We start from the raw sequence: 27,826 nt of genomic DNA on the forward strand, positions 1-27,826 counted from the left end.
AAAACTGATATATCTGTTTTAAAAAAATGTTTAAAGAATGTTGATAATGCATATACTTTTATACTCACTTCGGTTTAAAGTAAGGTATTCTGTTAGTTAAGTTCATAGAACAACACCACTCATGCCTATCACCTCGGGTAACATGCATTTGTTTCCATTCTTTGCCATCACCCTATTTTTAAGTTTAATAATTTTATCTGATTTTACAGCATTTTCGAATCTCAAGCAAAAAGATATTAAAAATACGAAAGGGTTATTTTTTTATTCCGTTTCTTAAAAAAATTAAAAACCATTTGTCCATATGCCTGTTTCATTAAATCATTAGAATGCCTATTTTAAATGAAATATTTTTCGAAAAGTACCATGATTATGCAGTTTCTGTTAAATGTGTAGAAAAACGGAAGTAGTTATGCTACTTTATCGATATTAGATTGAAACCAATCGTGCTTTTTAGGAAACGTAATTATAGAAAAAATGTATTTCTAATGAGTTAAATAGTTCGTCAAGGTATATATACCTGTGATCCTGTATACAGTTGCCTTTGATGTCAAACACCACCCGCCTGATGTGCAGTAATGGGCGGGACCATCTGCTGGGTGTCACGCGTTCCCTAATGTCCTTTGGTATTCATACCTCCATAAAGACTATTGTATCAATCTTCTCCTGATGCATACGATTCTGAATATTTATTCTAAAATGTAGATAATGATCCTAAATAGATTTTAAAAGCATTTAAACCATTTTAAGATATTTTAGTCTCGATCATGTTGAATTTAATTGAGTAAAATGAAGATGCATTTTTAAGCTAATATTTTTATCTGATTTTTGTAAGAAATACACGTGCATATTCTACTACAAACGAAATATTTCCAAATCATATTCATCAACACCATTGCTAAGCTTTCATCTTTGAGTTATTAAATTTTTGTTTACACAATAACTATTTCATTTGTTAAAATAAAATATCCGTATAATTACCCAATATATAAGTATATGTACTTGTAATGGCGTAACATAACTTTGTTGTAGGCTGATGTATTTCTAGTTATTTGTATTTACAAGTTAAATTAAACTCATGGATCAAGGTAAGTTATTTAATAATAAGTTAAGTTTATCTACATTTGCTACTTTTAGGACTCAAAAATCAGATAAATACAGGTAGCACCAGCATGTGGTAATCAATTCAAAGATTAGTAGAGCACATCTTAAGGTATACATTAACTGTACAAAGACAGAAAAAAAGGTCACGAATATATAGAAGGATATTATATTTATTTACTTAGTAAGGATTAACATAAATAGATTAAATGTTATGGAGATATAAATATGAGGATGCTTTAAATAAACCGCCAGGTGAAGTGATTTGGAAATAATGAGAGTATTTTAAGGCTTTTTGTGTTACATACCTCTAGAACATGATAGAAATATTCAAATTAATCCTATGAAATCATTGCGCTATATCAGCCAATCAGAAGCGACGTTACAAACGGCGACGCCATTTTTTTCCTTTATGAACCGATAAACTAGTATATTACTACATATTTTGTTGTTGTTTCTGTAATACACTAACAATATCATGTTTCTATATTATACTAAATTATAACAATAACACGTTGTTGTTCATTGTTTTGTTTATATAAGTTAGCTATACTACTGACGATGGCATCTGGTAATTGCATTGTTATCTTAATATAATGTGAACGTATTTGTATCCTGTGTGTCTTCATATAAAGGTGGATTGCCTGGAAACGTACAAATGTTTGTTCATACTGTTGGATGGACTTCATTTGCCGATGCGAATATATGCCATACATTTTATTTTACTGTAAGATGTCTAGATGATTAAAAAATAATGTTTTTCTTATGAAATCCTTTTGCTTGCACTACAGAAATTGAGATAACAATACAAAAAGAATGATTGCAATAACCGACACTAAAGAGTGATTCTATACGTTAGTACTTTGACATATTTAGCTTTATACTGCGAAATCCATAACACGTTGCCTGTTCGCAACATGTGTGATTTTAAATACGGTTTTATGGTATCAATATAAAAAGAATTTGTCAATAATCAACCGCAATCGTTGTAATGCAGTACACCCATCCATCATTTATATTATTGCTTACTTAAAAGCTTTTGCAAAGCCTTGTCCAAAATATTGCATTTTCAAGATTTGCAATGAAGATACCCACGCATTAAAGAGTAAAACTGTACAAAACTTAAACACACATATATCATTTTCACCGTGACTAAAAGGACATCACACAAACTAATCTTTTAATGAATTTCACGTAGTTAATTAAATAATTAAATGTTGTTTTAAAAGTTTCATTTCGGTGGTTAAAAGATTAAAAGTAAATTGCCTTGGGTTTGAGCCGTTTATATACAATAACTTGGTGTCAGGTTGTTTTAATTTGACGGCTGAGGAGCTTGTCGTGATGACAAGGTTAGCCCAATAATAACACTGACTGTAATACACATCCAAGGATCTTACTGAAACGATCCTGGAATGGATAGGGAATCAGTGATAATTCTGACGATAATACACTGCTTCTATACCGAAAACTATTTATACCAATTACTAACTGTCATTCAGACTTGCAAATAGTTAAAAATGGACCAAAGTTTAAAACTTACCAAAATCACAGTGCTTGTCATTATTGACAATTTAATAGTCTCGCTGACATTGGGTTTGAATGATCGCATTTCACGTCATTAGCTCTTAAATGGCTGAACATATTCACATGGTATACCATAGTTTATTTTCAATTTGTGCATGCCTTCCAGATATGTTCAGTGTATGTATGATTTACGATAAGTATATATCTAGATAATCGAGTGTGTAAAATGGTTTGCACTAAAGGAAACATGACAGTTAGGTATTTTTGTTTGGTATACCAACAGAAAGAAACAATGTTTAAGATAAAAATTATGTTGATGTTCAACGAAATTGAAAACATATCAAATTTATATTTGAACAAAACTGGAATGCCTACGTAATAACATAGATCGTTGTATCCAATCATGTAAACATGCATTTTGTATATTGGATATCTAAATGTCAACATCTGTTAGTGAACCGTAAGTGCCAAATCCATTGTTAAATGCATGATACTGAGAAGTTTTCACAAAACACAATTATACTATTTTGGATTACAGTTCTAATTTTAGAAAAGTTTGAATAGACAGTATTGACATTAGAGTGGTAATCTGTCGGAGTTATTTATGTGTATATACGACCATCAACAGAACCACTCCATCGTAACCGAACAAGGTTATGTATTATTATAAGTAACAATACTAGTCCTAAAATATCTCGGTAAACCTATTCATATCTCCCCTGTAGTGTTTATCACATAAACACTACCTACTCTTTAGTGCATGTGGTTGATAGTAGGCATGTAGCGTTAGATGGAAGGAAACGTTATTTAAGAGTTGCGAAAGGTTAGACTAATTTCATAACCACAAACACTTATTTTGATGTCGCTGAAAGGGGAAAGACAAAAAATTATTCATTGTCAAGGAAGCTGTCGAAACATGCCCATGATTAAAATGATTTTACCTAAACGCACTAGGTTTTCCCCGATGTCACAAACTGGTTACATGCGAAATTGTAACTTAACTAGTATTGTAGTCTGTATTTATGCTACAGAATCATGTGTCCTTGCATACGAATAGTTGCATCATGTGTTTGTGATGTTTGGGTGATATCATTAATTTTTTTTTTGAGAGAACGGTATAGTTTTGCACAAAAAACGATTACGCAACAATCAATAACTGCTGATAATTCACCAAGGAGAGTAATACATGTACAGTACATATGATAATTTAATGTTACAAGCGATGTTCCGCGGGATATAGAGACGATTTAGTAGATGGTCCTAAACTTAGATATCACCAGAAGATATACTCTTTAGGACCAAACATACATGGAAGGTGACTAAAATATTTAAAAAAATGGTTTGCGAAGATCAAAACATGGACGGTGATTGAAATCAAATGATGGCCAAAATGAAACCAAAATTCACATTGAAGGCGACTAATCCCAAAACATAGGAGGCGGCTAAAATCAAACGATGAAAGAAGTCCAAAAAGGGGACTAATTTTGAAGCATAAAAGGCAATTATGATAAAAAACATGAGAGTGAAATTGAAATTGAAACTAAAATTAAATCACAGAGGAAGAAAACATCGAAACAAAAAAACCCGACTAAAATCAAAACATTGAAGGCAGCTAAATTCGAATCATGGAAGGCGACTTATTCTAACATTAAAGGCGACTATAATCGAAACAGTCCAATTTGCTAAACGTTTAGATAGGAAATCATCAACAGACAAGTAATTGAATGGAGTAAATTGGTACCTTCTAATAATATCTAATGGAAAGGCTACATGAAATGTGTCTTATTGTCAACTAATGACACAAACGATTACATCTATCCTAAATCAAGAGTTGTCTTAGAGTGTCAATAACATTTCTTTTAAATAATCTGAGGTTTCCTTGTTCATTATTCTAAGCGTTAAAATAAGGATATGTTTCGGATGATTTAGATTTTGAGAACCTTATATTTGGAAATACCAAAGCAAACTCATCCTCTTACATTAATTACAATCCTTTTCAAAGGCATATTTTTAAGTATGAAAATGTTTAAAGATGGCATTTTATAATACTATAAGTAAAAAAACCTCATTGTAACAATGAGGAACGATTTTTGAATAGATAAGGATCGATTCCTGCTATAGTTATGATGAATTTCCCAAACCTAAGAAAAAAAGAAATAATCGTTAAAGAAATTAATAAATAAAAATAAAACCAAGAAAGCATCGATTAAAGGAGCATGTGCCTAGAGTTCAACAGCTGTATGCTTAATATGACAATATCAAGTGTGTTTGCATTAAAAACATAGAAAAATGTATTTGATTTAGTGTTCAAATAATATTCACTATTTAATGTAATAAAAATCCATTAATGTTCTGACCTTAACATCTGGGGAGACGACCACATCTGTGATTGATACGGATTTCTATTGGCACAAACCATCACAGGCTGTCAGGAATGTGTGAAACACGTCACCGATACGGTCAGTGGGACGCTTGCTTTATACGGTATGTCATGTGAATATGTTCTACGGTGATTGATGCACCAATACAAGCCCGATATATTGATAATGAGTCGTGTTTACAAACCGATCTATGTTGACACTTGCACGATAACTTTGTCAGGTGTGAACATTCAGGTTGATAATATTAATATATAAACCGAAATCACTTCATGGTCGGGTGAAAATCAATGGTAAATCTAAACAGCGATGTCATGTCGTGGAATGTAAATACTTTCACCCCGATATCATTTTGTATGAATGAAAATCTCAAATGTATTGCCCCACTTCAAGTAGTAAACATTCCCCTGTCCTGCTATAGTACATTCTATACTTTCTAAAATAGGAAAGAATCAGCAATTAAAGCAACTAAAGTTGATTTGTAGTGCGAAAAGGGCAAAACATATGTTTACCGCCAAAATTAGTTTATTTACTCATATAGTTCATATTACTTGTACTGTAATGAATGGCTACTTTGGATGGATCTTTGCAATACTTTTTGACGTGAGATTCTTCGAAATGGAGGTTGTTGTAGTTATGTGAAAAAATATATAATGACTTTATGCAGAAACATATATACAAAGTGATTGGAAACTCCTTCTTTGTTTTTGTTGACAGGCAGAGGGACCTCCGGTTTATAGGTATTTTGCCTTGGCTAACTACTTTTAAGTGTATTCTTTTAAACATGATATTTTTGCATCAACACAAAGTTTAAACATTAAATCATGGTTTGATGTTACCAGCTTTCCCGATTGATGTTATATAATATGATTTGAAAGCATGAAAATCAGCAATTTTGTCTTGTTTTTCGAAAATCATACATTTAAAACCGGAAGTGCATTTTGTTTTATTAATATATAAGTTTAAATATTATTTTTTCTATCCAAAATTGTACTCAAACCATCTGAAAACTACTGAACTTTTATAACATATCATAGTTATTCTGCTGTATTTAACTATTTAAGAGTTTATCTAAAAACCCCTAAGCACATACAAAGGTACATCTGCCGATCGTAAAAATGGCGGAGTTGCCAATCTCTATGTATATATGTTTCTGCTTTATGTTAATTTCATATGAGATTTTATCAATCTGGTAATATATAACTAGTCTTGAAATATTAATATTTGCTCACCAAGGCTCGCAAAAAAACAAAAAAAAAAAACAAAAAAACAAACAACAAAAAAAAAACAAACCAACAACAAAAACCCAGACTTCTTGGACCCGTTTTATAAAATTTCTTATAAAATGAACACTCATTTAAGATTCTATGTATACACGTTTTGATATCATATTCGCCGGGTGATAATAGAATCTAGTAGCAGTAGCAATAAGTCGATTTCTGAATATGAAAATGACGTGTGTAAAGTAGTAGATCTATCACATTCTGGTGATTATGACTTAACATTTTGATAATCATTTCGGTTTTATCATTCATAGGGTTGGATGTGAAATTCATATAACCATCCATAAGTTTAACATTTGATACAATTTAGTAACCGGTTATTTGATACCAAACAGTTATGACATCAAAATTAATCAGTATAATACCCTGTGAAATTATCTATGAAGTTGATCTGTAAATTATATAACAAACAATGACAAACAATTACAATGCTTTTAACGTGATGCCTTGTAATTGGGGAAACGATATAATGGGGTGTGGCTTTCGTAGATTAAAATGTGTGTGAAACTGGCATCCATATTACACTGGTCCCCTTTGATCTCTTTAACATGACGTGACGTCCGATACAACTTAGGACGAGTGTATGGTCATCCTATATCGTAATCAATATAGACTTTAAACGATGTGTTATATAGTTCAGCAATTAATTTAATTGGTCCCATTAAAATATTTTATCAGATTTCGTAATTCTAAATACGGTCTTTAATTTTAAGAATGTTTTATGAATAGATAAATGATATGAGCTGACACCTGTGTTAATTTTACATACGATAATCCACACCTAACCGCTCAAACCTCAACACATCGCCTTTAGATATGTAATTGATTTAGTAAGGAAATCGATTTTTTGTGAGACTGATGCTTTTTGAGATTTCGTTTGACACTACAAATTAAGTTGTTGTGTCATCACAGGGATATAACATGAACCGTGTCAGTGACCCGTAATATGTTACTTTCTATGGAATGCTCCATACATTTGTGTCGTGAGTAACATGCACTTGTGACGTGTATTTATCATGCGGAGTTCAAAGCACTGCTGACATAATAGTATCCTTCCTTTGCTGGCTTATTTGGAATACAGTACTGTTGTTTTCAATCATTAAGAGAATCAAAGGCGAGCGAAACCTTTGATATGCACGCTTGCTTATCTGTTATATAATATAGGGTTACGGACAACATCGTATCTTATCTGTGTTTATGAGTGTTGCTATGTTTTATGAAAGAGGTTTAAAAAATGATTATTGGATTAGCTGATTTTATCTGCACATAGATATTCGAGATAAGGAAATATATCATGATTAAATTGATTTCAGAAACACTTAAAAATTCCTTCTTTGTTTTCATAGTTTCAGATAATGTGATGAGGTTTGACGATTATTTACCACTCCTAAATTAAGAAATTGACGGATAATGAACATAAAATGATATTTAGATTATATAATCCAATGAATACCTAAAGTCATTGTGATCTGGTGGCGGTTGACATAATTGACTTTTGCGTTTTTGAAAATATAAATCCATATAAGATGAAAGACTACTACGGTCCTAGATCCTGCTTTCTATCTCTGCGAAACTAAAAAAAGAAACAACATTTTATTATCTTTATATAATTAGGAAGCAGTATGTGTTATATAAATAGAACATTAGATGACTTGACTATAATTTCGTGAACTCCCCAAATACATAAAGATGCACTCCCCAAATACACGAGGATGCACTCCCCAAATACACGAGGATGCACTCCCCAAATACACGAGGATGCACTCCCCAAATACAAGAGGATGCACTTTCCAAATACACGAGGATGCACCCCCTAAATACACGAGGATGAACTCCCAAAATACACGGGGATGCACTCCCCAAATACATGAGGATGCACTTTTCAAATACACGAGGATGCACTCCCCAAATACATGAGGATGCACTCCCCAGATACAAGAGGATGCACTCCCCAAAATACACGAGGATGAACTCCCCAAATACACGAGGATGCACTCCCTAAATACATGAGGATGCACTCCCCAGATACAAGAGGATGCACTCCCCCAAAATACACGAGGATGAACTCCCCAAATACACGAGGATGAACTCCCCAAATACACGAGGATGAACTCCCCAAATACACGAGGATGGACTCCCCAAATACACGAGGATGCACTCCCCAAATACACGAGGATGCACTCCCCAAATACACGAGGATGCACTCCCCAAATTACACGAGGATGCACTCCCCAAACACACGAGGATGAACCCCCAAATACACGAGGATGAACTCCCAAAATACACGAGGATGCACTCCCCAAATACAGAGATGACTCCCAAACACGAGGATGAACTCCCCAAATACACGAGGATGCACTCCCCAAATACAAGAGGATGAACTCCCCAAATACACGAGGATGAACTCCCCAAATACACGAGGATGCACTCCCCAAATACACGAGGATGAACTCCCCAAATACACGAGGATGCACTCCCCAAATACAGAGGATGAACTCCCAAATACACGAGGATGAACTCCCACAAATACACGAGGATGAACTCCCCAAATACACGAGGATGCACACGACTCCCAAACACGAGGATGACTCCCCAAATACACGAGGATGATCCCCAAATACACGAGGATGACACTCCCCAAATACACGAGGATGCACTCCCCAAATACACGAGGATGAACTCCCCAAATTCACGAGGATGCACTCCCCAAACACACGAGGATGCACTCCCCAAATACACGAGGATGACTCCTCAGAGGATCCAAACACGGGATATCCACTCCCAAATACACGAGGATGAACTCCCCAAATACACGAGGATGCACTCCCAAATACACGTGAACTCCCCAAATACAGAGGATGACTCCCCAAATACACGAGGATACTCCCAAAATACACGAGGATGCACTCCCCAAATACACGAGGATGCACTCCCCAAATACACGAGGATGCACTCCCCAAATTCACGAGGATGCACTTCCCAAATACACGAGGATGAACTCCCCAAATACACGAGGATGAACTCCCCAAATACAAAAGGATGCACTACCAAAATACACGAGGATGCACTCCCCAAAAACACGAGGATGCACTCTCCTAATACACGAGGATGAACTCCCCAAATACAAGAAGGTGAACTCCCCACATATATCAATATGCAGTCACCAAATACAATAGGGTGAACTCCCCAAATACAAGAGGATGCACTCCCCAAAATGTATTGCTGTGCATTTTAATGACTGACTTACATATATATACAACTTGATGAATATGTCAAACATACAAATTTTCAACAATTAAAAGTGCAATGTAGTCTTCTCATTGTATCTAGGTAACTACATAAAGATCATATCTTACACTACATGGAGCCATCGGCTCGTAGGCGCTATTACTTTTCCTGTAGATGCCACAATGATAGTGGTAATCCAGTTACTAGAGACATAGTCAATGTAGAATCAGTGATGCAAAATAATAGATCCATATCAAACTAAAATATATCAAAATAATCACAAATGATATCTTTCGATAATATCTTTTGATTTTAAGATGGATCCCTATGTATATGACTTAACTGTCACCCAGCCCACGCAGCCCTAGTATGTAAGCATCTTCACCAGATTTGTTGCTGAACATCAACCTTAAGCTATCAAATTATTTTACATCAAGATCATTGAAGGTTTTAATGCTAACTAAGAACAAATGCTTAACAAACTCATCCTTTAGCGGTTATATGGTTTTAGTAATTTGGAGCCAGCTTTATTCAGATTGCACCAAGCGTATTTTCTTTGTATATCTTATATGGCCATAGTGGTGATTGCGCGAATTCACCATCGAGCTAACCTGTTGAATATAGCGTTTACGCTTAAAGAAAATAATAAGTACGCTTATGGTATCGCTTTCTGTATAAACAAGAGGATGCACATGCATATCAACAAGATATATGTTGCTCCGAAATTAAAGTTCATTGTCACTTAAATATTCTAATAAAAATGCATTCGTTACGTAGGCTTGACTGAACAAAGCTTATAATTGGAGAAAATTTTAGTCGCGCGATTCGTCTAGCTAACAACAATACATATCTGGTTAATAATCAGACGTTTGCTATTTAAATGAAAACAAATAATTCAAAAATGAATTTTTTGTTGGTTTTTAATGTAATAAGAAACCAAAAAACATTGGAAATATTATAGGAAACATATCCTACCAAGATGATTTGTCCTCAAAATAGCATTTGTTAATAAAACTCAATTTAAAGATAGTGTGTCACGTAAAGTGAAGCATTATAAAGATTGCATATGTTTAATTACATTCTCAAACATTTAATTACTTAATTAAACCTAACACAATAAGCGAGTCTCTTTAGGATGCAACCGAGCAGAAAGAATCCAAGAAAATATAATATTAACGAACAAATTTGATTAACACTTTATTTCTTTATCAGTCCATATAATGGCCGCATGGTTAGTGAGCCCACAGACTAATTAAAGAGATATTACCTCATCACAGAGACACAGGAACGGAAACGGGTTACACAAACAATATGTTATTCTATTGATAGTCAAACTCGACTGACTTTACAATGCTGTATGACATTTTCGGAGATATTCTGTGCAAGAAACAGAACCTTCCCAGTGAAACCATATCGTAACCAGTAGCAACAAACTTATCTAAATTGTAAATTAATCCATCTGGCAATATGAACTAATTGATCCTCGAAGACGCGATTAAAAAGTCCATTATTAATTTTCATGTGTGAAACTGTTATTTGTTATTAGTACATGTACCATATTTACACATCTACGATTGAGATGAGAAGCAGTTTTAAAGCAGATTGTCGATTTATTGTAAATATGTCTTGAATCTGTACTGATAATATGTTTGACAAGTTAAAACTAAATAAGTAACAAACATTTTAATACGTTCCCAGTACCACAAGTTCAACCCATGACAAGGCAACATTTGGTCCCAAGACCTGTCGAGTAAAGAAATATTGTTGGAGATATAAATATGAATATTTCATATGAGAAAAGAATGGTATCTGTACTATCTATATCAAACGAAACCTAGAAGATGGTATCTTTATGATGCATAAGATACTGGAGTAATGTGGAATTGCTTGACTTGTTGTGGCGATAAAATATTATATTTGATAAAAAATAGTGAATTATCATTATGATCAATGTTATTTGTGATCGATATCTAAGTTATTACATTTCATGTAAGTAGTATCCTTTTTATCTAGAGATGGTCAAACCGTTTATTCTTATAGGATCGAAAGAATGTCAAAAACTTAAAACAAAGACAACTGTTTCTATATCAACTGCTGTTGACAACCTTGTCGTATAAGTAAGTATAATTATTCGACTATATGTTTTCAATGTTATATAAGTGTAGTATTACTTGAAGCCTTTGACGCCGCTAGTCAGAAACCAACGAGAACATCCTACCAAAGATAATGACGTTACGTTAACCTTATATCAGATCAACAATTATATTTGCCTTCATTTAAAATATGCCAAAAGGAAAGCTTCTACAGAAAAATCAAATCTCACACGCAAGTGAAAATTTGGTTACCAATGCTTAGATATGTCATGCTTGTAACATGGGTGGTATGCTTTTGTTAAAAGTTTTACTGTTTTGCGTTTTTCTATTCTCTCTGAATAAAAAGTCATTTACTGCATCCCGTTATAAAAACCCATTTAGCCTATACGGTTTCCATGGTAATCAGGCGTTCAGACAATTTCGTATCTTGAAAAAGGCATATGTTTATTATAATTAAGTTTATACTACTACTAATGCATCCCTAAGAATACAATATGTTTTATGTTTTAATTAAAGTATACTGTTGTGATGTTATGAGGTTACCATTACAACTTTCATTTTAGTATTATCATTTTAACTTTGATATTTTAATTATATTTAGATTAGAAAATCGGAACAAGTTTCATTAAGATGGACATGATCTGAATCATCTATCCATGTACTACTATTCTACCGACCCAGTAAAAGTGCCGTTCTCAAACGGGCCATGTAAGGCACACAATTAGGAAAGACTACATTACATACGAGTGTAATGAGGCAGCGCCTAGCATTGACTGAGACCTCAGCGTACTCAATACCCCTTTTACATTTCTATATAAATATTTAGCTACATATGGTGTATGGGAGAAAGCGGGTCGACACTGAAGGGTGAGCATTTAACTCCGAGTGGAGCTGCTCCTAGCTAGAGCAGGTGTGTTAAAACTACTCACGGCCTGGTTTAGGTGACAGTCATACATAACATCGTGTAACATTCTCATACATGGACACTTACGTGCATTGAGTAAGCGATTTATTTGATATAGTTGTTCTTTCTCTGGATTATAGAAAACTTTATATATATACTTCAGATACACAATAAAAGGAGACGCAAGATTTGCATCCGTAGATAAAGCTTGCAGGATTATCTATTGGACATATTTTATTGATACGTTTTGGTGCAAGGTGATGTGATACATGAATACCGTCCAGGTACCTTATCATCAGGTGAGTATTATTGTTCCTTCTTTCTTTGTTTTTTTATCACTGAATTAGAATGTAACGTATTTTTATACACTGGTTTTTTTTAAGATAGGTGCACTTGGAAGACTTTGATAACGGAATATTTACCCCATGGTGAAAAGGCAAGATACTTTACACATGTATATTAGAAGGGCACCACTCATAATAGAGTTGTCAACTGACATCTATCCAAGAACCTAAATCCTATATATTTCTATGTAAAAGATCATTATATTTTTAGGCAAATAAAGGTATATTTGATTAAATTTCATTAAATGTGCATTTTATGAATGAAGGTATGGAATTAGAACGACAATGTGAAACGTTCAGTGGCGTTCATATATCTGTTACCGTTGACAGTAACATAATGGGATTTGCTATTTTGAAATTTAATTACTGTTTAATATAGTCGCGGGTAGAGGTCGTGAGTATATACTTTATCGGCGTGGAATCAAATCGGCCACATTATCTCATTATTTGGTAGTTTGTATTATAAGGTATAAGGAGTGCATATTGAAATGAAATTTAATAAATTATAACTCACAGTACGAGTAGGTAATTACATTATATCAATATGTGAACATATTTAGAACAACTGTCTTGGTTACTAAAACACAGAAATAGTAAATAAACAGTTAAAATCACTTAGAGAGTCCATAATAACTAAGTACATTAATCCAATTATTTAAAAGCAGCCATATTATGGTTTTGCAATAGATGATGCAAAAGTAAGACAAATATAAGCAATGGAGAATGATGATTAGAGCACAACCGGGTACTACTGCTTACATATAAGACTAGGATCATTACAGGACCTCTAGATGCAACAAACTTTACAACAGTGTGGGTAATAATTGCCCCCAGTAAATCGTATAGGGAACACATTTGGAGTTGTTTTTTTACAACAGTGTAGGTAAGTATTGTCATCAGTAAATTTTTTTTACAACAGTGTAGGTAAGTATTGTCATCAGTAAATCTTAAAGGGAACACATTTGGAGTTTTTCTTTACAACAGTGAAATGAATAGTTATCCGGTATAGGGGGAATTGGGAACAATTAAACATAAAGAGAATTGTGCAATGTTTACAATATATAAATAAACTTTTCAGAATTTACTTGGCTTACTCTGAATTAGTATACGTTAATAGGATATTGTCCAGCTTGATAAGTTGCATGACTTACAACGGGAAATCTTAAATATTGGTTTAAATTCAGAAATAGTTCTATGATTAAAATTAAAATTTTAGTCCATGTTTTGCATCTAAGAAAGTTTTTGGAATTTCAAGAGACACAGATATGATACTTTTTGTCAAAGCATTTACATAAATAATGCAGTTATCAGTTCTTTATTACTTTGGACCAATTGGTTTATCAGTACGGTGCATATATATATACAGTGCAGACAGGAAAAACAATACAATATGTACAGACACACAGCACACTCGCAGCGTACACGTATGTAGTGTAGAGATATATATCACATTACGATATATTTACATTCGTCACATTTATTTTCTAACTTTCATATTATATTTTCATCCAGTATTAACATATACCATTAATATATACCATATAAATGATGCATGTGTAAGGTATATAGTACAAAGCAAGTGGTTAGATTAGGAGCATGGAATTCGTATACCTGATGTGAGAACGGAGTGCTGGTCTGTTAATCAAAACTTTTATAAACAAAATCACCTTTTACGTTCAACTAATATGTCATAGAGCTCATTATATAAGGATAGATCATAGCGTTGTATAGCCGACTTTAAACCAATCAAATTACAGTGTCTAATACGAACAGTTTATCTCCATATATTACTATCATCGAGCTTACTTTCCCGTATTTATTAGTATCAATAGCATTCATAATAGCGTATATAACGTTCAAGAATAGCTCGAAAACTTTCATTATTTGCGCTTGTACGTCAACTGAAAAATGTTGTGTCATGATATTGCATTCTGTGATTAATACACTTACATTTTAGTGAAATGAATGAATAAGTAATGTTTGTTTCCTTAATATTTGTTACATCCAAAATGAACGCCGGCGTTTCTTTATTGAAAACACATAGATAAGTTCAAGGAACTTTCTATTCTCCCCCCAGATAAATAATCGTTTTAAAATAGACATTTTCAATAAAAACACTCTCTATCCCAATTCACCAAATTTGACAAGAATTTAAAATCCAAAACAACCTTGATTTATTAAGCGTTCCCCGAGAGTATATTGAATTCTATGGCCCGCCACGTCATCACCATTGAATTCTATGGCCCGCCACGTCATCACCAAACATTTATATGATGGGAGAATATTCCCCTAGTATGATGGAAGCCGCAGTTTTCCCAGGATGGGAGACCACCGTCCTTGTGATACGTGTCACTCTAATCGATAAAAAAGGGAAACATTTTTTTGGCAAAGCTTTTGAGCTTAGTGCATAAATGGTTCTTTAAATGCCAAAAAGTGAAATTATTTTCCCAGCAAAACGTGAATTTATGGCCATCAGTTATATATGACACAACCATTGTCGATCATTTGGCGATTCGTTCCATACATACACATAAGGCTATATGTAGACACATGTAACACCTTGATGTGTATGTAAAGCGACGTAAAGATGGCCCCACGGCTATTGAATCGTCAGCTTATATATTAACTTCATATCAGAGGCCAGTCGTCCAATACAGAATTCCCGGGGAATAACATCACACATATTTCGAAAGCAATCAACTTGTAATTTTCCGTCTGATGGTCTGATTCCTGATAAGTTTAACTTGGGTGTTTCCGGGTGAGGATATTCGGCTCTATGGCCTCAATACAAGTTTTAACAGCAGAAAACATTGTGTAAGAGAAGAAAGTTAACACTAACTGTTAAATATTGTCACTTTTTTAATTATATAGCACAAAAAAGTCATTATTATTTAAAAGAAAATATGATTAAAAATTTAACACAAAAATGCCATATTTGAATGGAATGTTCTGATCTATATTAAAATATGGTAAAATATGAACATCAATAGCATCGTATAATGTGAACGATACAAGAAACAATTGCAAGATTACCAATATTTACCAGGAATGTTGATATGGAGAAAGGCAGTGATTCTAACCGTATAAACAAAATATATTTCGAATTTTCAAGGCAGTCTGCAAGAAACACAAAGCAAACACGATCTTGATATAGAATGAACAATAGAAAATACAGAAACACAAAAATATAATCGGGTTGAATCGGAATAGGAAGAATTTGCTTGTGACCTTCTTTGACACCGACCTATTTAGCCTGGTGAAGTGACACTCAATGAATTTCGTTGATACTGATCATTCATACTATAAGGTGTTGTGTTGACATTAGGTGTTGGTCGGAACATGTAAAGAGAGTGTCAGTCACCAACAGTTCTAAAAGTGGTAACAATCATCCAATATACGTTTCAGGGCTCGCTGGCTAGGTGCTACAAATTAAACCAACAGTCTGTGTGTACTGCTAGTACGTCCACTACGTCCACAATGTTAACATACACGGAGCGGAACTTGATACGTGTGAATAACCATTTGTGAAAATAAACATGAGACGTTAATTATTGGTATAGAGTTAATCTCGAAGTTTTGTCAACCTTTACACCTCCAACGAAGTTCCTCAAGAGCTTGTCGAGGTGTCGAAATAAATACTTTTAACTGATCGGATACAAATTAAGTGTTTACAGTTAATTCAATGTCGCTTGTGCTAATATTTTGGCCTGCTTCCGTTCTTTCCCTGTTGTGTATTACCAATACAAACATTTGTTTGATCTAAGTAACGAGATGTTGTTTGTCTTGGCCTTCTTGTCATGTCCTAGCAATGACAATGATATCTTTTAAAATTCAGAAATTTTTGAAAATTGTGATTCTGGAATTCGCTCTCTCCCTTAATATATTAATATACAACTTTACAATGATTGTATTGATCTATATCAATTTTAAGTTGTCGTTGTCTCTTCACAACAATGGATAATACTCCTTTGTACTTTAGAGAGTTCTTCCCTTAGATTTTTTTTTTACATTTTCAAAAAAGCAAAAGAATGGTATTTCTGGAGAAATACAATAAACTCTTTCATTTTGAAGCATTAAAGATTGCGAAACTTTTTGAACATCATCAATTTTGTTTGAGTGAATTAATCTTCAGTCGTTAAAATATGTATGATCTTGTCAAAGTACCTTAATGTTGTGTTTATGATATATTGACATTTAAAGGATATTTCATTTTATTTTCATATATGACTAACCTTGTCTACTGCAGGCTTTTGCCGTAAACTGTCGCGTCCATTTGTAGGCTATATCACGTGATCTTCACATAAATAAAAGATAAATTGAACCATAAAAATATACCAAGCCATAATTCGTCCCTTTTATAAGTTTGTTAATTAACTGACTTCAGCTAGCTCTCGGTAAACACGATTCTTCACAGTGATAAAACATAACATTACTAGGACTAAACAACTTACTCACAGCTGACCTCGATAAAATAAACATTAAATACACTTTAACCTCTTCAGATAATGAATGCCTATCATGTTAGTTCCCGCTTTAGTGTTTTAAATAACCTTCGATTGGTATTTTCCAATATACGATCGTCAATGGATTGATATGCTTGTAGTCTAAGAGTAGATATGTGTGAAGATCATTTTACACACATTAAAACACTTGTGATAAATCGAATGTATTCATTTACTGTCAACTCTAAAACAACAAACATTAAAACTTCCCGTTCCCAAAACTAAAAGTAGGACATTGTGGCATGGATACTATTTCCGATCTTTGGTTGCACAATAAAGAAATATGTCACGGTTGATTAGTTTGTTAGTTACAATACCAGATACGTCACCAACTTTTGTGTAAGTACACCCATACCGTGGACTGTTGTTAACCCGACCATTAGTTTTATCATTACATCAAAGGCTTCGTTTACTAATGTCCGTAATAGTCCGTTCAATGAGCCGAGTAGCGTAGCATTTTTTTTCAAATTCCGCTTCACGTTTTGTTTAGTGATCTGTATTTCAAACATTAAGAAGCAAATTATAAACGTGTTTAGGTCTTTAAAAATAAGGCAATTGATATATGGTTTCATTTAATGGGCCTTTGCAAAGGTTAGATGTTATTTTATAAATCACACTGTCCGTTTTACCAGTATTGTGACATAGGAATGCGATGACACATTTTATAAACATATATTTCATCTCATCCTTTATGAAATGATAAAAAATACCTCATAATGAAAGGGAGAAAATTAAGACATTTTCTTCGAAATTGTCAACTGAAATAATGAAATGTAATAAATTCCAGGATGAAAGGAAAATGCATCATGAAAGATTTTATATATCTCGTTATTGTATTATTTATTTGTATTATTTGGACAAAAATTTAGGAGTCGCAATTTTGACTTTGATGAATCGAAGTTGATATTACAATAATTGTTGTTTATGACAAAGCTTTTGTTCATGCACCTGTTCATGTCAAAGCAACATTTATCTTCCCTTTATAAACTATTTAACAATGAGTTTGCGATAAATGTAAGAAAGGGAATTGGATTCTTATAAATCATGAATAGATAGGTTTAATTTACTCGTGTCTAATTGTGGCAGAAATTAATGCAGTACTGTGAGTGATGAGCTTATTGCACTTAATCATGAATTTTAATTTTGAAGTCTTCCTTTCAGGTGTAGGTCTTATCCAAATAATTATGCATGGACATGTAAAATACCGACACTATTTGTTGGTTAGAAGATAGTATCAAATGATTGATATTGAAAAGAGAAGACGTTCCATTATATTTTGAAGATACTTGATATCTTTGAAATGTGGTCGAAACAAGAATATCTCGTTGTACTGAGATGAAAGAGTGACTGCATGACACGAACCTTTGATACTAATGTTTGCAAAACGTTAAATAAATGTTGACGTTTTGTATGCAGTGTTCTTGACTTTTTACTTTTAAACATGTGTAAAGACCCCATGGAAGATCGTTATACAAGTAAATTATATAGATTAGACAAAAAGTAAGAGTGTATCTGAATTGGCAGCCCTACCCTTCGGAACTTATCTAAAGGTATCCCGCGGTGTGAAGGCGTCCATGTTTGTTAGTAAATAAAACTGGTATAAAATAGTGCCTCTTGTGCAAACAAATTTGCCTTTAACTTCTACCGTTAGACACGCCAGGCGTCTCTGATAAACCAAGCAGGTCGATGGAGAAGCTTTGTCTACATAAACTCTCACTGTTATCACACAATCATTCATTCTCTCCATTAACTACATAATGACTTAGTATCTAATATTAACTTCACTCCTACTTAAAAATCATTAATTGCAACTATGAACGACACTGTCAAACTGTAAGGCTACTGGTAACCCCTAGGGACATCATCCATTTTTAAAGAAAATCTTTACAAACATGGGTTTCCACTAAACAATTATTGTTATATGCCATTAGAAAGGCTTGCACATATAAATATATTTTCAATTCAAGAGTTGTTTAACTCCTACAATCGTTACTGATGAATTTTGAACTTTCATAACACCATTTTTATAGCACGTGCTAGACGACAATTCATCTATCTATTTACTTTAGATAGTGGAGATATGTTGCCCGCATACTGGTTTACGCTAGCAGAAAGTTGATGCTCTTGGTCACGGCACCAATTTTGTTATATGTATACGTTACAAAATGTCTGTGGTTAAACCTTGATCTTGCTACTTAAGCTTTCCGAGCGGACATCCAAACTCTGTGATAATACTTATATTATCAAAGATAATCGGTATCGACTGATTCCAATACACCCGGGAGTTATTAAACAGTAACGTTTGCTAAAACATTAATAGTTCGCGACGTTTTTTGATCGATGGTACGTATATGATTAAAACATAACATCATTTAGGATCAATGATATCTTTAGTCTTTACAGTTTTTTTGAAGACTAATTTGTAACAAGTGATGGCCATAACATCAAAACACCTTCTCCACACGTGGCACGGAATATTGCCCATCAGCTATCGTGACACGTGATCAGCACTGTGATTATACTCACGCGACATCTTGCCAAGAGACGACAAAAGTAATCAGTGGCGAAACTATGAACCAATTTCCTACATCGTGTCGTTATAATAGAATTGCTTGCTTTGACATCTCTTCCGCGACCTTGATAGACTTTCATCTCGTTAATATTGCATAGGACATGCTCGGCATTTAAGAAAATACACAGAAGGTTGTCTCGCATTTAGATAACTTACGAGCATTGCAGATATAAAAACATTTTAATAATGAAATAAGACATATTTTTATTGTTAATGCTTAAGTAGTTTAGGGATGTGGTTTTATACATTTAGCATAATTTGACATTTTCCCCTATATTTTTTTTATATAAAACCCCTCTTTGATGGCAGAGTTAAAAAGGAAAACATACCAAAGAATTTGTTTAGTAAGGTTTGATATATACATCTGTACTTTGGGTTGGGTAGACTAATAGTATGACCGCCGTCTCGTATAATGTTAAACACCTTGTTCCGTAACAAGATTGCCCTTATAAGTTTGCCACTTTTTACACGTGTTTCCTTTGATATTATCCGAGCTTGAAATGTAAATGTTGATCAATGAAAACGCTTCATTCGACTCAGCAATGACATGATCAGTCAGTACACATACCGACATGCAGTTGAGTGAAAACACAATATTCGCTGCTGACCTTTTTACATTTAACACGTCTACAGTTACCTATCTCTACTGTTGCATCATACATAGATATTGCCTATGTTCTGTGTCTTATACCGACTGTTTCACAGACCCATATCAGATTTGCTGATAATACTGTTAGCACATAACATGCCTGACCTGATGAAATTATGTTTGATAAAATACTATGTAAATTATACATTATGTGTGATAAAATAGTATGTAAATTACACATTGTGTTTGATAAAATAGTATGTAAATTACACATTATGTTTGATGAAATACTATGTCAATTATACATTGTGTTTGTTAAATTATTATGTCAATTATACATTGTGTTTGATAAATACTATGTTAATTATACATTCTAATTATGTTAAAAAGTGTATCGACAAAGATGAAAATTTTGTGTTGGTGTGAATATTGCTTACTAACATATCAACAACGAGGGTATTTGAAGGAAAGCCTCTCATTTAGGCGATGTGTTGCATTTGTGGGTATGTATGAGATTTTAAAACTGCAGTGTTTTCGTATTGTGTCTCCATGAGAAAGAGGATTCTCCAGCTGATTGTAATAACAATTGGCAAACCAGGCGTCCAACCCTTGTTGGATTGTAGGTATAATTATATTTACTTATCTACTACTAATCAGTGCACAGTCCACCACATCGCGATCGCCATCAGAAATAAAATATCATGGCAGTGTACACGTATTTAGGTCTTATCTAAGAAGGCTAACGAGATGCATTCTGGATATGGCACATAGTGGCTTCTGTTACGGGTTTTCTGATCTTTATCTCAATGTTGCTTTTTATCGTTGATTATTTCTCTATCTTCAGGTTTATATTTGTTGAATGCTCTCATTTATGTACATTTTACAGACTTTAAATAGATGCCTGTAAGATTTAAAGTAGATGAAGTGTTTGCTGGTAACTGCCTGGCATCAGCCCGAAAGTGATATGTCATTTTTTCTGACCATATATAGGATTTTGTCAGTGTATTTATTTCGGAAATAACTCATAAACGACCTGTTTTCGAGGCCTTTTGACGGTAAAAGACTTTTGTCACACAACAGAAAAGCAATATTGGAAAGTTGTGATTAAGTAAATGTCATTTAAATGCGCCATGTACAACACATGACCACTGGACCTAGGCAATCTAACAATGTCCTATTCTTTTTGGCGTTGTTCTCACCATATTCTGACAAATGAGGCTGTTTACGCATTAAAATGCCATGTACCCCCTGTGAATTTTCAGCCATTGATTTAGATTTAAATGAGTGTAGATGTTTGTCTGAATGTTACTTTGGCGAAGTCTTAGGCCTACTAAAGAAGAGTATTATTGATGTAATATAAGATCTGGTATTATAACACGGTCGAGTCTAATTACTCTGTGATGTACACGTAGTATTAGTTCCTGCCTGACATAGCGAGGAGTTACACAATACTTGTCCATGATATTACATTTGATCCTCTGAAATCCTAGTCTAGATAGCAGACACATGGCTGCATATGAACATTAATAGCATACATTTGTATTATACGTAGTAACGTTTGATGTTGTATATATCACTGTTTCTGAGAAATGAATATAGTTATAATAAGACATGTAAATATAAAAAACACACAAAAGGACAAGGACACGCAACACAAACATACCTCAGGCTCCCAAAATGCAGCCACTCACCTTTGACCCCACACAAAAAAACAGTGGGTGTTATCCTGTAGTAAGTGACCGAAGCTGCGATACGATATAAGGCAATATCAGTTAACGAAGCAACTTAGATATTATAATTTAAGAATTTAATAATGAACATAATTTGCAATACTCAACGTATCAACTCTTAAAACATAAAGTTCCCATTAACGATATAGGAGTACCAATTATCAAAAATATAATCGTTTGATCTGACACAAAGGGACAAATTGTCCAGCGTCGTGAGCATCATTACGACTGGTGAACTATGGATGATTTTAAAGTTTACGAATGTATTACGAATTAATTCCATACACGTGGTAGTCTTATCTACTCAACAAAAACAATGAATTCTTCTGTTCAAAAATAGTAGTTAATGCATAATGATGTACACACAGACAAACGTCATATTGCCGTGTTTTACCTGGCGATCGAATCTCTAGGACCTTGTAGTGTAAACATATCACAATCTGTCGTAATAAATGCTGTAATGTATCCTAACCCCGAGCACCTCTCTGGGATTCACGACGATTTCTACAGATTTACTAGGCTCTCTTTACTAAATTCAAGTGTTTTACCAGCCCCATTAGGCCTGGAGTCCACCTCTTCAGGTAAACCATGCTACAACGTCAGCTACTTCTCCATTTGCACCAAGTTAAGCGTCTCCGTGTTGACTTACACGAACCAATTATGTTGTTTCAACACTTTACAAGGGGGCTTCCTATCCAAAATATTATATTTCTGTAACATGCTGGATTGATCAATAAATCAAACTGTTCATGACTGATTATAAAATCGGTGTTACGAAATGTAAATCTCCTTTACACGATGTAAAGATTTTTTTTTAAATTATGAAATAAACTAGAATGAGACTGATGATAAATTATATGACAAAGTCTTAAAAGATAACAAATTAAATTGACAGATAAAGGTAATTTAATGACTACTGTGTATGTCCTTTACGGTGTGTGTGCTTGGCCGACTGTACATGTTCTATATCATCATTTGGTATTTTGTATACATTTGATATTGTAGACACTGTTTGGAGTTCACATCACGTGAGCTGATTGTCATGCTTTAAGTCATTATGGTGTTCGGACTAAAACATGCCAGTCATGACTTCATAAAATTCATCCATAAACTTAAAACACTTCTTAAAATTAACAAAAGTGTTGAAGGTTAAAACATCTGCAATAAGAAGCTCATTATATTAAATATATTTATACATTGTTTAAAACAACAACAAGAGATATATGTACTCTTAGTACGGAAAAAATCAAATTATGTAATTAAGAATCGTTATGAGTTCCTCAAATTTCATATTTGATGACCGCAAGTGCAGTCGCTTCATACACCACCCAATGTAAACTGTATTATTAAAGTTATGAATGCGATGCTTGTTAAAATTATTGAATGTAATAGATTAGTAGATTAATATCTACACTGTACACAATGTGTACGACTGTGGCTAGGGTGTGACTGTAAATTACATTGTATGTAAACGCATGAAAAGAAGCTCAAACTGAATATAGAATCATGACAACTAGATAAAGCGTATTATTACAACTTATTATGAGTGGTTATTTTAAATGAAGGTTTGGGACAATAACGATTTTTCAAAAATAACCAAATGATATGAATATGTGCATGTTTTGAAGACATAAAATGTAAACTTACTATATTAGGGGTTTTAATTTATTAGTATTGATAGGAAATCGGACTATTATCTTGTCAAAGAGGCCATACATTGTAGATAAAAATAATATTTCATAAACGCTGTAATTGTGACATATACAAGCCACTTTAAACATAAAAAATCTTAATTACCATATGTACTGATTACTTTAATGTCAATGCTATCAAATGTATTATAAATCAAATTATCACATTATCTCGCCAAGACTCGCAAAAATAAAAACTTGTAAGCCTCACTACTGTCACCTGACGGATACCTGTCCGATACACACTGTCAGGTACAAACCTCTATTGGGTTCATCATACCAAAACACGTGTAGATCTTATTTTCGTTTTTCTGACTGGTATTTTCACCGTCTGGCTAAAACGTTTGATAAGGCACAAGATAGAGTAATCACAAAAAACACCTTCGATCGTGTCTTTTTATGTTTTCATTGGTTAAAATTACCGAAACTGTTAAAAAGTGAATAGAGGTATTTCCTTTAGAATTGTGGGCCGATTTAACTTACGGGTGAACAAACGCGGGCATTACACAGAATAGGATTAAACAGCTATACCCGGTCAGGACGGATCTCCACCACAAATATTTGGTTATTTGACCTACTCGGAGGCACTTTCAAATGTAGATATTGCGAGCGGAAATCTTCACCGTTGTTGACACATTGACAAGATATAGAATTTAAGCTTCAATATTTACGATTAGCGGCTGTGCTTTACACTCAGTGTGTGTTAAGAAACGGCTAATTATTCCGATCTGGTGGTCTGTTTGGTACCACGGACCGGTCTATTGCCACTCTGCTCATCAAAACTCCGAATCAACTAGGGAATTTACTCACGGGAATTGACATTGGTTTTAAGTTCGTTTGATACCCACTGGCTTAATTATGGTGTGATATGTTACATATTGTGCACGTGTAAACTCTGTCATTACCATGATCACTGATACACATTGCACATAGTTATACAGTAACAGTTAGTGGAATGTGGTGAAAGTGCCGAGAGAAAAGTGTGACATGGAACTTTTAAAACTCGTAATGACCAGGTAAGTTCAATTAATTTTTACCAGTGGCCTTCTTTTGAAGTCAAGTTTAAACTGAGCTTGCAAGTAGACACAAATCCTAGTAAATAATTACAAAAATGCTGAAAGTATACATTGGCAAGTTCTATATTGATATATACAAGTATGCAATTAGTGTCTTCAATCTGTTCCTTCTTCATACAGAACACTTGTACTGTTCCGTGTCAGTCACAGTCAAATTGCACATTAATTTGTGACTCATATTTTAAATGTCCCCTTCATCAATTTAGCATCATTAACTCTGTGTTGTTTTGCACGTTTCATGGAAACTTGATATAACTTACAAGTCATATGATAATTAGTGGTTAACAATAATTAATGCATTTGATACATGTTTGCAATTGATTAGGGGAAATCAGTTATACCAAATTTTATCTCTCGACGTGACATCCATAAACCTCGATTTCACCTCCGTAGTTTTTCTTACTAGGCTGATGTTTGCATATACTCCTTTTTTCTATGCAGCTACATTGTATTAACTGTACCAATGAAGAAAAAACATGTGATTAGGAACATTGAGGATTGATAAATCGTGCAGTAGTAATAAGCACAAATTAGACTATTGATAAATGGTAGGGTAACTTGTGGTGATGCTAACACCAACTTTATAGATCTATTTATTTCTGTCTCTGTCAGTGTCAGGTGCGAAGATAAGCTCTTCCATGTATTTATATTGCTTAACACATAAGCAGGGTCATGCCTCATAAATATTTCAAATGGGGTTGATCCCATGTTGATGCCAGAAGCACTTGGCCTTGTAGATGCAGGTAGGTGAGAGGAGCGCTGTTTCTGTTTTAAATCCTTTATAATCGACTTTTCACCGTCTTTATCTCATTGTCATATCCGAACGTGAGATGAATAGGATTAGCTTTGATAAAGTGTATCACTATTTAAAATGTGTATATCAAACTAAGATTATCGGCATTGGTCCTGGTGAGTTACATGCCGGATAACTCGGCCTCTCGCTAGGTCGGTAAACACGGAATCGACAAAGTGTAATAAGAAAACACATATTAAGCAATCTAAACGCATGTTTTGAACCCAAAAACCGTTGTCGACATAGTCAAGAACCCAGAAGGGTTAGTTATAGAAGCCTAGCTGCGGCCTATTATTGTCCTTTAATATGACTTCTTTTTTGTTGCATTGTAGGTTTTGTTCGTTTATACAACGACAAAACAAATATATGCTTTCTTTGTAATATGTAATAATTGTAACTTTTTATGGGATCTTGAAGTAATAATTCTTTCAAAGTAATATTTTGATTAGAAGCACAATCACTATTCCTTTTGAGACATCATTATTCTGATACTAAGCTTGATCTTCCGAGTCCCCTGGACGCATTTTTTAATATCTGTACTTTTCATAATCATATTCTTCAATATATTGGTACGGACTTACAATTTCAGTTTTATATTTTCACATGTTTTACTGAATTACGCTGTGGCATGGAATAGCATTATCCTCTTTACTTTAGCTGTGATGTTTTAGGCTGTTTTTGTTATTTAATATATGTGGAAAGTTCGATTGAACCACACTTAAAATACTATCTACCTAATCCGTCGAATCTATATATTATGACATGGTGACAAGTCGCTGATGGCCATTCCGGAGATGTAGGTATATTTCGTAGTGAGTTAGGGACGCGGAGGCGTGTCGGGTCTTTGTTTTCCATTAATTATCCCGTGGCGATATGTGGCTGATGTATGGTATTAGCCCATCACTTTGTCTCTAAACTGTTGACCTGGCTGTCGATTCTAGATAATCCAGCCTTTCTCTCTATTCACTCACCACCATTAATCTTTTGTTTGAATTAGGATTAGGAACATTGAGGATTGATAAATCGTGCAGTAGTAATAAGCACAAATTAGACTATTGATAAATGGTGGTGAGGGTAACTTGTGGTGATGCTAACACCAACTTTATAGATCTATTTATTTCTGTCTCTGTCAGTGTCAGGTGCGAAGATAAGCTCTTCCACGTATTTATATTGCTTAACACATAAGCAGGGTCATGCCTCATAAATATTTCAAATGGGGTTGATCCCATGTTGATGCCAGAAGCACTTGGCCTTGTAGATGCAGGTAGGTGAGAGGAGCGCTGTTTCTGTTTTAAATCCTTTATAATCGACTTTTCACCGTCTTTATCTCATTGTCATATCCGAACGTGAGATGAATAGGATTAGCTTTGATAAAGTGTATCACTATTTAAAATGTGTATATCAAACTAAGATTATCGGCATTGGTCCTGGTGAGTTACATGCCGGATAACTCGGCCTCTCGCTAGGTCGGTAAACACGGAATCGACAAAGTGTAATAAGAAAACACATATTAAGCAATCTAAACGCATGTTTTGAACCCAAAAACCGTTGTCGACATAGTCAAGAACCCAGAAGGGTTAGTTATAGAAGCCTAGCTGCGGCCTATTATTGTCCTTTAATATGACTTCTTTTTTGTTGCATTGTAGGTTTTGTTCGTTTATACAACGACAAAACAAATATATGCTATCTTTGTAATATGTAATAATTGTAACTTTTTATGGGATCTTGAAGTAATAATTCTTTCAAAGTAATATTTTGATTAGAAGCACAATCACTATTCCTTTTGAGACATCATTATTCTGATACTAAGCTTGATCTTCCGGACGCATTTTTTAATATCTGTACTTTTCATAATCATATTCTTCAATATATTGGTACGGACTTACAATTTCAGTTTTATATTTTCACATGTTTTACTGAATTACGCTGTGGCATGGAATAGCATTATCCTCTTTACTTAAGCTGTGATGTTTTAGGCCGTTTTTGTTATTTAATATATGTGGAAAGTTCGATTGAACCAC

At 33.9% G+C, this 27,826-nt stretch overlaps 1 protein-coding gene across 3 annotated transcripts in view; it reads left to right on the plus strand.

The window, feature by feature from the left end:
* Positions 1–12,447: 12,447 nt before the first annotated feature.
* Positions 12,448–27,826, plus strand: part of LOC138327320 (protein inturned-like) — a 45,825-nt gene continuing 30,446 nt past the window's right edge. For 2 of the 3 annotated variants that reach the window (XM_069273330.1, XM_069273329.1), the window contains exon 1: positions 12,448–12,807. The gene's annotated coding sequence lies outside the window, so the exon portion shown is untranslated. Of the gene's footprint in view, positions 12,808–24,581; positions 24,953–27,826 lie in introns of those variants that run through there. The other variant, XM_069273332.1, reaches the window with a different exon arrangement.

This window comes from Argopecten irradians, chromosome 7 (genome assembly GCF_041381155.1).
Source record: "Argopecten irradians isolate NY chromosome 7, Ai_NY, whole genome shotgun sequence".
Classification (NCBI taxonomy): domain Eukaryota; kingdom Metazoa; phylum Mollusca; class Bivalvia; order Pectinida; family Pectinidae; genus Argopecten; species Argopecten irradians.